This window comes from Phodopus roborovskii, unplaced genomic scaffold (genome assembly GCF_943737965.1).
Source record: "Phodopus roborovskii unplaced genomic scaffold, PHOROB, whole genome shotgun sequence".
In the NCBI taxonomy this organism is placed as follows: domain Eukaryota; kingdom Metazoa; phylum Chordata; class Mammalia; order Rodentia; family Cricetidae; genus Phodopus; species Phodopus roborovskii.
The window spans coordinates 35,396,680-35,414,929 of NW_026126433.1; positions in this window are offsets into that span (position 1 = coordinate 35,396,680).

The following is an 18,250-nucleotide window of genomic DNA, read 5'->3' on the forward strand; positions in this document are numbered from 1 at the left end:
CAGCTTAACATTTAATTAGCATGGCATTCAGGAAGGTCCTTTGACTTTGGCTCTGGTGATCCATTACACTTTAAGCAGCACTGGGCCAGGCAGATGCGATTGGCTGACTCACAAACCATTCTGCAGCTACAGATGACACAAGAGAATTTATTTCTTCGGGTATTTGAAAGCTTCAATGAATTTTTAATAGAAGTTGGTGGTGTTGGTGAAAACTTTGCCTCCAGGAGCAGGGTGACAGCTAAGGCTGCTTTCAGTTTGCTTTTCTCCCAAGTGAGGTATTGCTCTCTGGCTGTTACTTCCTCAGGACAGCAGGGAGAGAGGAGTGGACATTTGGCAATATTCCCTGAGGTTATAGGTCACCATTTCCCCTTCCTACCACACCGACATGCAATCCCTGGCCAAGCCCTAGCAATCCCCTAGGTTAGCTCTCTTGTGTACTAACTTAGGACTATTTTCCATATTTCCCAAACATTTTAAGACAATGCCTGTAAGAAAGTTCTGTGGAAACTTGTCCATTCAGGTCCTGATCCATGAACCAGGCAACAGCAGCAGAAACAAATGCACAAGGCACTTGTGCAATGGGGTGAACTGGTGCAAAGTGGGGATAAATTTAGCTTCTTGCTTTGTACTGCTGACAAGGAGCATATCAACACACCCGTTTTTCCTCAGGGGCAACTTGTCATGCCAAATATCCTGCTCATCTGCTTACTTATTGATTCATCTATTGTTCATGAAATAGACAAGTAGCTATCTGAGCCATAAACTACCATTCTTATGTGAATACCACCTGACCAAAAGGTATGAACTGTACTAAATCTATTTCTAGATGCAGGGGAGAGAGGAAGCACTGGCTACAGTCAGTTGTTCTTTAGCTCTGGGCATCTGGAAGATGTTGAACAAATAGTAAATAAGCATATGTTACAAACACAACTCTTACTAGTTTTCTCAGAAAGTGGCTTAAAATGGCCTTTATCCTCCATCACCAGGTATAGTAGATTTTACAGGCTAATAAACTTGGAGCTTAAACTTAGGGCTAGAGTTCATAGTTATGTCTCATTTTCCATGGTTTAAAGATGAGCATATTAGTGATATCAGCAAGAGAGCTGCATGGAGTTACCCATCATTCATTTCCCAAGGCAATAGGGACTAATAACTCGATGTTGGGAACAGGCAAAAAGCACCTTGTCCTAAGTACTGCCATTTTGACTTCAGACTCCATTTCACCTGTAGGGTGAAAGAAACAAAGTTCAGGTTCCCAGGCCCCAGGGGAGCTGACCCACCTCCTAAAACCATAGATATAGTTATTATTCCTCTTTAGTTCCTAGAAACATCATGGCAATTCCTAACAACAGAAAGAACTGAAAAGCATGCATTGTATGTAGACTGGCAATGACGGAACACTCAAGGAAGCCCCGAATCCCTAAATCCTGATTGGTGAAAACTGGAACTGTAACTAGGCAACACATGTTTGTGATTTTTGTGCTTAAATACTTGCTTCGACTGACATTTGGGGTTGCAGTTCATCTCCTGAGTCTGTTCTGTGGCCCTAACAGATCAGGCCCCTTCTCTCCCTGCTTCTTTTGCGCTGCCCTGCATTAATTAAATCTTGCCTTGTAATAACCTCTTATGTCTGCTTGGGTTGATTCAGAGCATTGGAACACAACAACTGCAAAAAGGGATAAATGAGAAAGCACATAAAAGAACCATTGAAAAGTGGTTTAATTCCTGTGGAGGTTGAAAACACAGCACAGCCTTATAGAAGTGAGGCACCTTGCATCTTTTTCAGCCTGAAAATCATTTCAGAGCCAGTATTCCTACAGAAGAAAAAGTATGCTCTCATTGCTGTTTCTCTTCACAGTGCAGGAGACTTCCTCCATCACCAAAGTCTGAAGGTAGTATGGGAGCCTGCTCAATGTGCAGAGACACAGTCATAGAGCTCACACCATTCACATCTAACCTGAGCAGCTCAATGCTATCTTAAAAGCAAACCCTCTGGCAGAGGTCAGCCATTCTAGAGACTGCCATCATTCAACCATGCTAACACAGACATCATCCCCATAACCCCAAATAATCTGCCTACCCCCAGCAGCAAGGCCCCTATTTTGGCTTCCAAACATACACAGTGCCCCATTTCCCCAAATAGGTGTACCTGAATGAAAGAGCTTCTAGCTCTCATGTGGCTACCTGCCCTAACAGAGGTCTGCAGCCTGGGTGTCTTGTGAAGCACTATACAGGCACTCAGCCTACAGCACCTTTGTCCTTCTGCCTCTGTCCCAACAACCATCTAAATTCCACTTCCTGACTGAGAGCATATCACATAGCTGTCCAGCCCATAATAAGTGTTTAATTAATCTCAACCTGACAGCTATTGAGTGGTTGACATGACCATCTTGGTGAGGCTGCCATACAATAGGCCTGCCCTAAATGTCACCATCACAAGCTTGTGATGACCTCAAACCAAACAAACAGTAACCCAGTTCCCAGAATGCCTGCAATGCTTACACTTATGTCTGAACCAGAATCAAGATGACAGCCTCCCCAGTGGCCCTGTTACACAGCTGGCTGGTCTTGGCCCACAGGACTGTATGTTCTATGGAAAACGGCCCACCTTTTCTGGCCTCACACCATCTGTAGGTACTTTCTATAACTGCATAGCCAGCCAGGCAGTGATTCTTCATACTATGTCAATAATATCTATAGATTCCCACAGTCTTGTCCAATAACACAACTATAGATAACTTTTATAAGGAGTATAGCTGAATAAGCGACAAGACAACACCCACTATACACAAACTCAGAGCTAACTGACTAAAACTAACCAATGTCCTAATACACATCATAGGAAAACTCCTCTTCATATGGGGAAGATAAACTTCCCCAAATTGGAAAATGCACCTGTCTTACTAGATGTTCAGATAACAGTATAGGGGCACAAGAAACATGAACAAACAAACAACAACAAAAAAAAATAAGGAAATCTAGTATTCCTATAGTAACAGACAGACACAAAGAAGGAAGATACAAACAATGGAATTCAGAATGAGGTATCAGTGAGATTACAGAGGAAAAGTCAATAACATCTGGATGACAATTCACAATCTAAGTGAGAGTTTCAACAGACAGACATTAGAAAGACAAATCGAACAGAAATCTTTTTGTTTAAAAAACCTCAATGACTAAAACAATGAAGCTCCCCAATAACAGACTAGATTAACAGAGGAAAAAAATGCCTACATTTAAAGGTGGGTTTTATTTTAATTAACCTAATAAAAGATGGAAAGTAGAAACTGTTGGGGGGAAATTCTACAGAACCCATGAGACCAATGAATGGGTAAATATTTGCATTATGGAATTTCAGATGCAGGAAGATGAAGAAAGGCATGGAAAGTATATCTGAGCAAACAATAGCTGTGAATATCCTAAGCTTTGAAATATGAACACCTGGACTAACGGATCTCAAAGAGTCCTTGTTAGACCCAAACCAAAGAGGCCTTCTCAAAAGTCCTATATTTAATCAGTTGAAAGGCCAAGAAAGAATTCAAAAACAGCATGGAAAGGGTGTTGAGTCACCTATATGGAAGTCCTTACGAAGCCAACAACAGCCTTCTGATCTGGAGTCTTGGAGCCCTAAAGAAGATAGGATAGTATATTCTGAGAACAAAGAAGAAAAATAGCCAATGAGGAATACTACACACAGCAAAACTATCCTTCAGAAATGAAGGAGAAATAAAGCCTTTCTCAGGCAAACAAAACCTGAAGGAGTTCATCAACACTATAAAAGACTTGTAAAAACTACTTAAGAGTGTAATTGACATCATGAAGACATGCATAAGCTTAAAACTCACCGGTGGAATGGATACACAAATGAGAAAGAGAAAGAAATCAATCAAAACTGCTCACTACAGAAAACCACCAAACCACAATGATTCACAGCAAGAGAGGAAGAAAGAGTAGCAAGTACACACAATAACAAAACAACCAGCACGGTGACAGGCACAGGTGTTTGCCATCGATAGTCACTTTAATGTTCAATGGATTAAATCCCTCAATTAAAAGGCACATTTCTCAATTAAACATAGATTTTAGCCAGGTGATGGTGGCACATGCCTTTAATCCCAGTACTCAGGAGGCAGAGGCAGGTGGATCTCTGAGTTTGAGGCCAGCCTGGTTTACAGAGTAAATTCCAGGACAAACAGGGCTATACAGGGAAATCCTGCCTCGAAAAACCAAATAATGAAAATACAACCAACCAAACAAATAAAAAAAACCCAAAACATGGATTTTATGACAAAAAGTAAACAAAAGACTGAATCAACAGAGTGACATCCAACACCAGATTATACAAATGTACAAATCATAAATTACATTATCTAAAGGGAGATAGAACCTGCCATCTACAATAACCAGGGACTTCAACTCCCATTTAACCAGTAGTCAGATGAGCCAGAGAGAAATGAATCCAATATGTTTATAAGAATTTCACCCAATACTTGCATGATACACTTTCATCTGATTACCTCGTGGAGTTTCTTCAGAACAGATCATGTTAGGTCATAAAACAAGTCTTTACAAATCAAAAAATTCAAAATTATAACCTGTACTGTCTCTGACCAAACTAGGATAAAATTAGATACAACCATAACAGAAATTGTGAATTTTATAAAAATGCAGGAAAACCAGATAATATCGTTTTGAATAACACCTGAGTCACAAAGCAATTAAGAGTAAAATTAAATTAATTTCTTCTTGAAATAAGTGAACATAGAGAAACAGATACCAAAACTTATGACATATATGTATGTGTACACACACACACATATATATGTATATATATACATATATACATATATATATATCAGAGTAAAGCTTATAGCAACTAATACCTATATGAAAAGGCAGAAAGATGGTTGGAGAGGTGGCTTAGCTTTTAAGAATGCTCACTGTTAGTCTTTGTAAGAATTTCTATTGCCGTGATAAAGACCATTTTGGAGGCAGAGGGTTTATTTCAGTGTACAGTTCCATATCATAGTCTGTCACTAAGGGAAGTCAGGTTAGAACCCAAGCAGGACAAGAACCTGGAAGCAGGATCAGAGGTAGAGACCATGGAGGACCAATGCTTACTGGCTTGCTCAGCCTGCACTCTTATAGCACCCAGGGTCATCACAAAATTAAGATAACCAAACTGACAAACCTCTAGCCAGACTAAGAAAACCAAAATCAGTGAAGATAAAGAGGTGTTACAAGCGGCATTACAGAAATAGAAAAGAGGATTCAGGACCTGTATGAGAACTACATGCCCCAAACCTGACAAACACTGAAGAAAAGGATAAGTTCCTAGATGTGTATGACACCAAGGCTGAGTCATGAAGGAACAGAAACCACAACAGACCAATAATGAGGCATGAAATTCAGACAATAGTAAAACTGTTCCCCAACCAAGGCGCTTGCATGATCTAGAATCTGCATTTTCAAGAAAGCCCAATGCCATTTTTATTTATTTATTTTACTCTTTGGCTCTTTTGGGGGCCCTGCCACCCAGCTCCCAAATAAATCACAGGGAGACTTATTCTTATCTCATAAATGCCTAGCCTTAGCTTGGCTTGTTCCTAGCCAGGTTTTCTTAAATTATCAGATCTACCTTTTGCCTTTGGGCTCTTATCCTTCTCTATTCTATATAACTTTCTATACTTCTTACTCTGTGGCTTGCTGTGTAGTTGGGTGGCTGGTCATTGATAATATCCTTCTTTTCTTGCTCTTGCCTCCTACCCAGTTTTCTCCTCCTATATATTCTCTCTGCCTGCTAGCCCCGTGCATCCTTTCTATGCCCAGCTATCAACCCTTTAGCAGTTTATTAGACCAATCAGCTGTTTTAGACAGGCAAAGTAACACAGCTTCAGAGTTAAACAAATGCATCATAAAAGAATGCAACACATCTTTGCATCATTAAACAAATGTTCCAAAGCATAAATGAATGTAACACATCTTAAAATATTCCACCCAGATATAAAACCCAAGCAACTAAATAAATAAATAAAAAGAAAATAAAGCATAGGTCAGTTTTTATGACTATTGGTATGAAAATCCTTGACAAACCAGTAAGTAGTGTTCCTCCATGGTTCCTGCCTCTCTCGTTTGAATTGTGTTCTGATTCCCTTCAATAATGGACTGTTATGGGGACATATAAGCCAAATAAGTACTTTCATCCCAAATAAACATGTACTTTTGGTCATGTGATTATCACATAAAACAAACTAGAACAATCACATTCATACAACAAAATGTCTAACATATCAATATTCCAATGGGTACATTGAAATCTTCCAATAAAATTAGACACCCTTTAATGATACAAAATTTCACAATATTTAAAAAAAATTGTGCAACCTGTTAAATCCATATATGGCCAACTACATCGTGATGATGAATTATCTCTCACAGAAGAACTCACCAGACTAAATAGACCCTGCTTAACTTCCAGGATCCAAAGACATCAGGAATGTTCAGAATAGAATATCCATTAACTGAAACCTTGGATATCATCTCTGTTTTATAGATGGGAAATCTGGGGCTCAGGAAAGTTCAAAAAGTAACCCTCTCCATACATCCACACCCAATGTTAATAACTAAGGACAAAATAATAAAGTCTTGAAACCTGTTTGATTTCACACTTTAAGATTTTCCTCATATATTGTCAATCTCCCATACTGACAGCAGTAGGTGGGCATTTCTCCAGTCAATAAGTGGTTACTAACTTTCACTAAAAATACTTACAACTTTCACAAATTCTTCATGTACACTATATATCAGAGTGAGGATGACATAGGGAACAAGACTGGCATGACCCCTTCATGGATTTAATGGGAAAAAATCAAAATATTAAGCAAATAAGACAACAACTAATATTTTTTAGTTTTGTATGTGACAGACATTGCTCTCTGTGTTTTACATTGCCTAATTAACATACCATTTCTGTGAAAGAATTACTTTTAACCTCTATTATTTTACAAATGAGGACAAAACGGACAAGAGAAAGCTTGCTCAGGATTGCAAGGCTGACTAATGAAAGACCTGAGATTAAAATCTAGGTCATGACTATTTCCAGAATCATAAAAATGATTGATTATTGACTGACATGATATATCCTATAAAGAAAAGTCATTGTGTAAAATTAAAGAATATAAAAAGATTCCATTTTAGCCTGGTGGTGGTGGTAATGCACACCTTTAATCCCAGCACTCGGGAGGCAGAAGCAGGAGGATCTCTGAGTTTGAGGGCAGCCTGATCTACAGAGCTAGTTCCAGGACAGGATCCAAAGCAATACAGAGAAACCCTGTCTTGAAAGATTAAAAAAAATTTCAATTTTACTCAATAAGCATTACTCTCGGTTTTTATTAATTACCGGACTTTGTACTTAAACAGAGAAAGAAAATAATAATGGTACATTGCATACATAAGTGTATATTATCTGCATATATGTACTTCTACATATATTAAAATATTAACCAATTTTATCTATGAGTGGTAGAATTTCAAAATATTCAAATTTTTTTCTTTGCAATTTTAACATTAACTGTTTTTTGTTGTTATTTGTCTTCTGAGGTAAAGTTTTGCCAAGTAGCCCAGGCTCTCCTTGAATTCACTTTGTGTCTTAGGTTGGCTTTGAAGCATGATCCCCTGACTTCTAAGTACTAGGAATACAAACATGTGACATACATAGATCAATTCAAATTTTTAAAACAAAAACAACACACTCATAATTCTAAAAATGATTCTTTCATCGTAGAAAAATACACATGTACTACTGGAGCAAGATGTTTATTAAAAAATATATCTTTTAGTGGATTTAAGAAGAAAAACAAGCTAATGTCTCCAGAGATAAAAAGCACAATAAACCATTTCATGACATTTGCCTCTGTGTTGAAATCACATAAAAATATAACTAGTTCAGTGGTGTGTCTGAATTAAATACTGGATTTTTTTCTGCTCAGAATGTCTTGTAATAGATAGTGACACAGCCATTTTCATACTCCACTACTCACAATATCCAGAGAATGAAACCGGCCCAGATGCCAATTAACAGATGAACAGATAAATCAACTGTGGTACACAGACCCAATGGAGTTTTATGCAGCCATAAAGAAAAAAAATGAGACAATGATATTTTCTGGGGGGAAAATGCGGCTGTAAATTATCCAAGTCAGACATGATGCATACAGGTTATGAAACTAGAAAGGAATCATGAGAGGAGAGGAAATGATCTTGAGGAAGGTGGGACAGAGAGAAGGTAAGGGAACATATACAATTAAAAAGCAGATCAGGGAGCAATAGCTTTGAGAAGAAAGGGAACCAGCTGGAAGGAGGAGCAGCACCGGGAAGGGGATGCAGACGAGCAAACTCTAACGCCAGACACAAATATGTATTCACAGACTGCACAGTAAAACACATAACTTTTTTTTTTCCTTTGGAGCCTGACCTGGAACTAGCTTTGTAGACCAGGCTAGCCTCAAACTCGCAAAGATCTGCCTGTCTCTGCCTCCCGAGTGGTGGGATTAAAGGTGTGTGCCACCAATGCCTGGCACAAAACCCATTACTTGGCATGCATGATAGATAGTTCATTACGCTTTATTTATTTAGTCACTTGCTAATTTATTTTGCATGTGTGTGGGTGCGGGTGGAGGTCAGTAGAAAACTTTGGGGAGTTGGTCCTTTCCTACCACATGGGTTCTCTCCTTCTGCGGTGTGGGTTCCTGGGGCCAAACTCAGGCTTAGTATAAAATGATAAGTTGGGTGTCAAGTTGACAAGTTTGATGGTTTATAATGATTATTAATTTGACAGGATGTAGGATCACCTTGGAGAGAAATCTCTGGAAATGTCTGTGAGGATTTTCTACCTTAGGTTAAGGGAAGTGGGAAGTCTCATCCTGACTGTAAAACCTAATTAAAAAAAAAAAAAAAAAAAAAAAAAAAAAGGCGGCACTAGTGTTCATCCCCCTCTGTTTCCCAGCTACGGGCTTTGTGACCAGCTGCCTCAAACTCTTACCGTCATGACGTTCACAACATGATTGACTAGCCCCTCAAACTGTGAGCTTAGATAAACTTCCTTCAGTAAGTTGGCTTTTGCCGGGTATTTTGTCAAAACCAAGCATAAAGCAACTAATACAGTATGCTAACCTAATTTTTAATTAAAGAAATTATTTTACATCTCAACCAAGCCTCCCCTCCCAATCCCTTCCCACTTCTCTCCTCCAACCCACCCCTCCTTCATATTCATATTAGTTCAGAAAGGGGCAGACCTCTCTTATGAATCAGCAAAGCATGGCCTATCAAGCTGCTATAAGACCAAGCACCATGCAGTCTGGGCAAAGCAGTCCAGCATGAGGAATAGGTTCCCAACAGCCAGTCAAAGCACCAGAGACAGCCCCTGCTCCCATTACCAGGAGCCCCACCAATAGACCGGGCTATACAACTGTCTCATACTTGCGGAGGGCCTAGGCCAGATCTATGCAGACTCCCTGGCTTTTGGTTCAGACTCTGTGACTTCCCCTGGACCAGGCTAGCCATTTCTGTGGGGTTTCCTGCTATGTCCCTGACACTCCTGGCTCCTGCAATCCCTCCCTCTGTCCTCAGCATGATTCCCCAAGGTCTGCCCAATGTTTGGGTTTCTACATCTGCCTCCATCAGTCACTGGATGAAGACTCTCTGATGACATCTGGGGTAGTCATCTATCCGATCCCAGGGGCTGGCCACTTCAGGCTATTCATCCACCACTGCCAGGAGTCTTCGGTGAGACCATCCTTGTAGACTAGTGAGAGTTTCCCTTGCATCGGGCTTCTACCCAACTGGGTAAAGCACCCCCTTTCCAGTCATCTCTCTTTGTACTCTTCCCTTCCACCCCCTCAGACTGATCTCTCAAATTCTCCATGAGCCCCTCGTCCATCCAGGAGATCTCTATTTCCCCTTCCCAGGTAGAGCCATATGTCGTCATCCCCACCCCCTTCTCACCTTGGGCTCTCCTTGTTACCTAGTCTCTCTGGATCTGTGAATTATAGCAGGATTACCCTTTACATTTAATATCCACATATGAGTGAGTACTTACAGGATGATTTTTTTCTAGTTCCATCCATTTGCCTTCAAATTCCCTGATGTCATTGAATACTCCATTGAATAATACTCCATTGTGTAAATGTACCACAGTTCTTTTATCCATTATTCGATTGAGGGGCATCTAGGGTCTCCCCAGATTCTGGTTATTACAAATAAAGCTGCAGTGAACATAACTGAACAAGTGTCCTTGTGGTATGATTGAGCATCCTTTGAGTTTATGCCCAAGAGTGGTATCAATGGGTCTTGAGGATGATTGTGTACCAATTGTTCTTTTGGGCCACCAATTAGCTCTCAAATCATGGCCCAGAGACTTAGTTGTGAATGCTTGGCCTCACTTAGGCATATTTCTGTCTAGCTCTTTTAGCTTAAATTAAGCTGTTTCTCTTCTTCTGCCTTTGGTGCTTATTACCTTTGTTACTTCTGTATATCTTACTTTCTGTATGTGTGGCTGTCTGGTGGCTGCCTAGCTTCTTGCCCAGGGAATTGTCCCTTATTCCCTCTTCCTTCTCTAGTTCTCCCTCTTATCCTTCCTCTCTTCTCCTTTCTCCTCCTAATTATTTTCTTTGCCTGCCAGCCCCACCTATCCTTTCTCTGCCTAACTTTTGGATACTCAGCTCTGTATTAGACCAATCAGTTGCCTTAGGGAGGCAAAGTAAAACAAATGCAGCACATCTTTCATAATTAAACAAATGCAGCATAAACAAAAGTAACACACCTTTACACAGTCAAATTAATATTCTGCAGCATAGACGAATGTAACACATCCTTGCCTAGTTAAAATAATATTCCACAACAGTAAATTGATTCCCAATTTTTTGAGGAACTGCCATACTAATTTCCAAAGTGGCAGTACACATTTGCATTCCCACCAGCAATGGAGGAGTGTTCCTCTTCCTCCACATTCTCTTCAGTATAAGCTGTCATTGATGTTTTTTATCTTAGCCACTCTGACAGATATAAGATGGAAGCTCGGAGTCATTTTGATTTGCATTTCTCTGATATCTAAGGTTGTTGAACATTTCTTTAAGTGTTTCTCTGCCATTTGAGATTCTTCTGTTGAGAATCTTCTGTTTAGATCTGTACATCATTTTTTAATTGGATTATTTGTTTTTTGATGGCTACTTTCTTGAGTGTTTAATATATTTTAGAAATTGGTCCTTTGTCAGATGTGGGATTGGTGAAGATCTTTTCCCATTCTCTAGGCTGCTGTTTTGTCTTATTTATGGTGTTCTTGGCCTTACAGAAGATTTCAGTTTCATGAGGTCCAGTTTATTAATTGTACATCTTAGTATCTGTACTATTGGCGTTCTGTTCAGGCAGTTGTTTCCTGTCCCAGGGCATCTATAAAGTTCAGTGTAACTGGATTAATGGGAAGTCTTTGATCCACTTGGCCTTGAGTTTTGTGCCGAGTGCTAGATATGGATTTGCTTGAATTCTTCTACATGCTGACATCCAGTTATACCAGCATCATTTGTTAAAGATGCATTTGTTTTTATTTGTCAAAAATCAAGAGTCATTAGGTGAAAGGATTTACATCTGGGTCTTTGATTCTATTCCATTGATCAATGTGTCTGTTTTTATTCCAATACCATGCCATTTTTATTACTATAGCTCTGTAGTAGAACTTGAGATCAGGAATGGTAATACATCAGAAGTTCTTTTATTATACAGGATTGTTTTAGCTATTCTGTGTTTTTTTTTTTTTTGTTTTTTGTTTTTTTTTTTTTTTCCAGATGAAGTTGACTATTTTTCTTTCAAGGTCTGTAAAGAATTGTGTTGGAGTTTTGATGGGGGTTGCATTGAATCTGTAGATTGCTTTTGGTAAGATGGTCATTTTTACTATGTTAATCCTATCAACCCATGAGCATGGGAGATCTTTCCATATTCTGATATCTTCTCCAATTTCTATTTCAAAGACTTGAATACAGGTCTTGCCATATAGGTCTTTCACTTGCTTGGTTAGAGTTAACCCAAAATATTTTATGTTATTTGTGGCTATTATGCAGAGTGTTGTTTCTGTGATTTCTTTCTCGGCCCTTTTATCATTTGTGTATAAGAGGGCTACTGATTTCGTTGAGTTAATCTTGTATCCAGTTACTTCACTAAAGGTGTTTATCAGCTGTAGGAGTTCCCTGGTATAATTTTTGGGGGTCACTTACATGTACTATTATGTCATCTACAAATAGAGATACTTTAATTTCTTTTTTTCCAATTTGTATCCCCTTGATCTCTTTTTGTTGCCTTATTGCTCTACCTAGAACTTCAAGTACTATGTTGAATAGATATAAAAGAATGGACTTGTTCCTAGTTATACTGGAATTACTTTGAGTTTCTCTCCATTTAATTTGATGCTGGCTGTCAGCTTACTGTATATTGTGTTTATTTAGGTATGTTCCTTAGGTATTGAGGAATGCTCCTTAGGAATTTAGGTATGTTCCTTGTATCTCTATCTCTCCAAGACAGACGCTGTCTTTTTCCAAGAGGAGAGTGTCACCCATATCAGCTCTTTTCAGATGAAAATCGTGAATAAACAGAATATATCATGACTCCTGCCTCACTCTTGCTGTCATAGCTCTGAGCTAGTGCCCTTGCACCTAGTGGTTAGCATCTAGTATTAAAATCCCAAGCTTGGGGTATCAGGACCGTCAGCTATTAGTGTTATGATGTCTCACCAGTTAGAGCCAGTTCCTGCAGCTTTTTGGGATTGTTCCAGAGACCAAGCCCTGAAAATGCTCTGTACCCTCATCTCTTTACACTTCCTGTTTCACATAGCATCAACATTCTAACCTCTGTGATTCCAGCAAGAATCTGGAATTCTTAACCACTTTTCAATTATTGTTAGGTGCATGTAGGGCTACCAGCCCTGGAAAGTTGCTAACTGTGCCACCAGCTTAGCCTGCTCTACCCATAAAGCCCATAGTCATGCAGGAAAACACACAAGATTATAGTTCACTGGGGCCTCAGCAACAACTAAGGCTGGGGAACATGCAGGGAGGTCTCTACAACTCCTCCAAGGAGTGTGAGAAGGGCGTTGCCTGCAGTGCTGGTACCAAATGGACACAGCATCCCTTCTGTAGCCACAAACTTTCTGCTTGGTTACACAGTTGAAACAGGCAAACTAGACCTGCCCTGCTCCTCACTGCTGTGCATTGATCACACTGAGCTTTGGTGGAAAGATCCAGAGTGTGAATCAGGTCATCTGAGGGTCATCCAAAGCTGTCATAGGTGAAACAAAGCCTTATGAGTCACCACAGAGTGTCTGGAGCAGTTGAGGCATGAAAAGGGGGACAGGGTGGGTGAGTGGGCTCCTAAAGCAGAAACGAAGGCTTCGATCTGTCATCATAATATTTGTGGTTCCTGTGCCTGGGATGAGATCTCCTCAGAGCATCTCTGCCTGGTTTGTAGTTTCCTCAAAGTATTTACTGCTGAGCCCAAGTCTCCCTAGGCCTCCCAAAGATGTTTAAAGTGGCTGTTGATAACAATGAAGGAGCGAGCAGTTGTTTACTTTACAGCTTCCAGAGCATCTAGGAAAATGATAGGTTTGAAGCTGTGAATTCTGTGACTACCAGGGATCCTTAGCAGAGGCAAAAGTACTGTCCACAGCCTTCACAGAATCTGGGGACTGCAGAGACAGCAACAGTAGTCTATCCAAGCCACTTTTAGGCATCAGATCTACATCTGGGTAGTTCCAGTGTACCAAGAATGGAGGGGGATCTGAGAACTCTCAGGTAGGCAGCAAAACTGCTCATGCCCTACAGCAACAGTAAGTTAAAAACATTAAGGAGCACTACAATCAAGCTCTCACTAGATATTAGACTCTAATGTTGTTATTTAATAAGTTCTAACTAACAGTGTGTTACCTCCAGTCAAATATCCTTAAGAGTGGACCTTCCTGTCTTTCTCACAACAAAAAGAAACAAAAAGAAAAAGAATGAAACAAAGGAAGGAAAGAAGAAAATAAAATGGAAAAAAGGTGGGGGGGACAAAGCTTAGACTCCATAACACTATAATATATGGTGAATCTTACTCAACAAAATCACATTCTGAATTTGTTCACCCTGAACTTCTCCTGGGAATTTGTTCACTCTTAACATAACTTAATGATTCTTTCCTAGAAATGGCCAGAATGCTGATGCCCCTTGACCAATCTTTCTGGCAATGTGAGAAATCACTGCTTGAACTAGTTTAAAGTATAATGTACATATGAAAACGGGTGTATAACAATGGTATATTATTTGACAAAATCTTACTACCTAGACACACTGCTATAACCAACACCCAGGGCAAAAACCAGATCAGGTACACAATCTGGGGCTTTTCTGCTCTAGCTTCTGATCATTAAATGGCCCCTGTCCCCAAGGGTATCTAGCTCCTCTTTCAATATCTAATATAACTATGTATTAGTCCCCCTTGTCTCTGACCTATACGCATGGCTGTCTTTCAGGATGTCTTTGTTTTATGGCCTGGTTTATTCTTTTTATGAGATTCTTCCATTTTTGTTGTACTAGATGAATCACCACCTTTGCTATATGTGTTAGAATTTTTAAAATTAGATATTCATTTTCAACACTCATAGTTTAAAAGTAACGTTCACTAATGTTGAGACTTTCTTTTTTTCAACCTCCTAACCTTAACAACAAAGTGGAATTTCCTAAAAGACTTCAGCAAGGAAACTTTTTAGTATAGAGAGGAAGATATTGGATTCCCGTTAATTCTTGTTTATCTAGCTTTGTCACAATGGGAGGGTTTAACAAGGAAGCACAGTGCCGCCTGGGAAAGGCCACTTTGCTTTATCATCCAAGTTTGCCCTCAACAGTGTCTGACTTCCTGACTAATTCCCTGGATACTTGAAGATAGGAAAGGATGCTGCTGCCCGGATATTCTTGCCCTGGTGTCCAAACCAAAGCTATGACCAACCTGATTGTTATGCGGCTTAACTTGGTGTGTAGTGATCCCCACTCCCCTTTTTTCTGCCACACTTTGATCTCATCTTGTTCACTGAAAGTCTCGATTATGGCCCTCTTCATCATTCATGTATAGAACAAACCTAAAACTGACTTAACTCAGTGGTTTTCAGTTGTTTACCCAGCACTAACTGCCACCATTGGTATGTAGAGATGTTAATTAGATTTTCCTAGTTCATTCCCTGACTCTTTGTGTGTAATAATTATTAACTATCTTCAGGACAGCCAAGGCTGCACAAAGAAGCCCTGTCTTGAAACAAAACAAAGCTAACTAACCAACAAAATTAACTATCTTCCAAGGAGAGGGATGTAAACTATTAAACTCAATAAGATCAGGGACTTTGTGTGGATATAGATCCTCCGTGGGCAATGGAAAACAACTTTTTATCTCATACCAAACACTGGGGTCTGAGAGTATCATCATTATTTTTTCAGGAATGAGTATGGAGGTGGGAGGAGCCAAATCTATGATACTTCCCTCTGTCTCCCCCTTGACCCAGAGTATTCATGGCTATAATGAGAAACGCAGCTCATCTCATACTTCAGAAGCTGTCTTCCTTCCTCTGGATTTCTTGGTATTTTTATACCATTTATAAGATACTAATTGTTTGAAAAAATTTCCCTAAAGGAAGCAGTTATTCAATAATAATGATAATATTGCAATGTCTATCTCTCCTAGTACTGGTAACATTGTAACAAAGGATCCTAAGTCTCTCCATCCAAATAAATATTGGCTTTATAGGTTGGAATATAAGTAAAAAGAGGTGTTATTTTATGTAGAATTTGCTATATGCCAGGTATTACATTACATTAAACTAGAAACACATTATCCATTAGAGACAAATACATGCCAAGTCTAAATCATTACAATATATAGACTCTTTCTATTACATTGACCATTTCCTTTACTGTATTAACTATTCTACTTTTTACTGCTTATAGCTTTTACTTCCTATGCTTATGTTTCATCAAATCATGTATTTCTCATAAGTGCTTCTGATGTCATATTCTTTCATCTCATTGAAAACAATGTATAAGTAGTTGTGTAAAATACTCAATAGCTATATGGCAATTAACTTGCTGAACCTTCAATTTTACCATCTTTGAAATGACAATTATACAGGATATAATCAGCATGTCACACTATCACTTATTTTAAGTAGGTTGCTCTCATTAGTGTGACTTATGTCCTTATGAAATGTCATTTCCTGTCATGCTTATTACTATAGCCTCATGATGCTACAGAGACTGTCAAGAACTACGTTCTCAATAAACATTCATTAATTTAATAAAAGACTTCTCTGATATTTGCTGTGAAGTATTTTTCATGTACTTATTTTCCATTTCTGTATCTTCTTTGGTGAAGTGTTTGTTAAGATCCTGGATGCAATTTTTTTCTTATTGTTGAAATGTAATAGTTGTTTGTATATTTGGCTTGTCTTCTTATACTCTTGATACTGTTTCTACAGGTCAGGACTTTGATATTTTACCTAAAATGTCATCATCACAAACATCTGGATTTTCTCTTATTATCTTCCATATTCTTTACAGCTACATTTTGTCACAGCTATCAAGTCTGCATCTAAATCCCTAGCCTTTCTCTTGATGCTATAGAAATGTCCATGTGTGCTCACCCTTAGGGTCCCCCTATTTATATAGCTTCTCTGGGGTTGTGAATTATAGCCTGGTTATCCTTTGCTTCATGTCTAATATCTGCTTATGAGTGAGTACATACTGTGTTTGTCTTTCTGAGTCTGAGTTACCTCACTCTGAGTTAGCTTTTTTCTAGTTCCATCCATTTGCCTGCAAATTTCAACGTGTCATTGTTTTTACTGCTAAGAAATATTCCATTGTGTAAATGTACCACGTTTTCTTTATTTATTCTTTGGCTGAAGAGCATCTAGATTGTTTCCAGGTTCTAGCTATTACATGGGCACATGAGACCATTTCCTAAATATAACACCAATAGCACAGGCACTGAGAGCAACAATCAACAAATGGGACCTTCTGAAACTGAGAAGCTTCTGTAAAGCAAAGAATAGAGTCAATAAGACAAAATGGCAGCCTACAGAATGGGAAAAGATCTTTACCAACCCCACATCTGAAAGAGGACTGATATCCAAAATATATAAAGAACTCAAGAAACTAGACACCAAAAATACCAAATAATCCAATTAAAAATGGGGTACAGATCTAAACAGAATTCTCAACAGAAGAAACTCAAATTCTGAAAGACATTTAAAAAAATTGCTCAACATCTTTAGCAATCAGGAAAATGCCAATCAAAAAGACTCTGAGATACCTTCTTTCACCTATTATAGCTAAGATAAAAAAAACCAAAGATGACTGCTTATGCTGGAGAGGATTGGAGGAAGGGAAACACTCCTCCAATTGCTGGTGGGAGTGCAAACTTGTACAGCCATTTTGGAAATCAGTATGGCAGTTTTTCATAAAATTGGGAATCAATCTATCTCAAGACCTAGCAATACTACTCTTGAGTTTATACCCAAAGGATGCACAATTATAGTATTAGGACTTTGGTTCAACTATGTTCATAGAAGCATTTTTGTAAGAGACACTTAACATTGTAATCCAGTTGCCCTAAATTCTTAAGTGGAAGGACAAAAAAACCAGAAACAATTTCACTAGATAGTAAGACCTTATTTTTGAAGACACCATATCCTTGAGTCACATAATAATTACCAAGCTGATACTGGATACTTCATCCCACTGACTAGCTTTCCTGGTTCTGGAAGGTGCTATGAAACAAAACAGACTCCAAAACAAAACACATTGAACAATATTAAGAGGGTCTTTTTGTACAAAATAAAGGAATAGTCTACCAAGAGGATATATCATACTAAATATGCACACTACAAACACAAGAGTACCCAATCTCATTCAAGAAATATCATTTAAATCTAAAAACCACAGATTAACCTGACCATGAAAGTGGATGTCTTTATAATTCCTCTCTTACCAATAGGCAGGTGATCTGGCAAAAAGTAAATAGACACTGGAATTAAATGGTATCTTAGATCAAATGGACCTAGTAGACATTCTATAGAACATGCTACATGCACACTAAAGTATATGCATCCTTACAGCAACTTTTGGGACTTCCTCCAACCTAGAGCATATATCAGGACACAAGGCAGTTCTTAACAAATATAGAAAAAAAA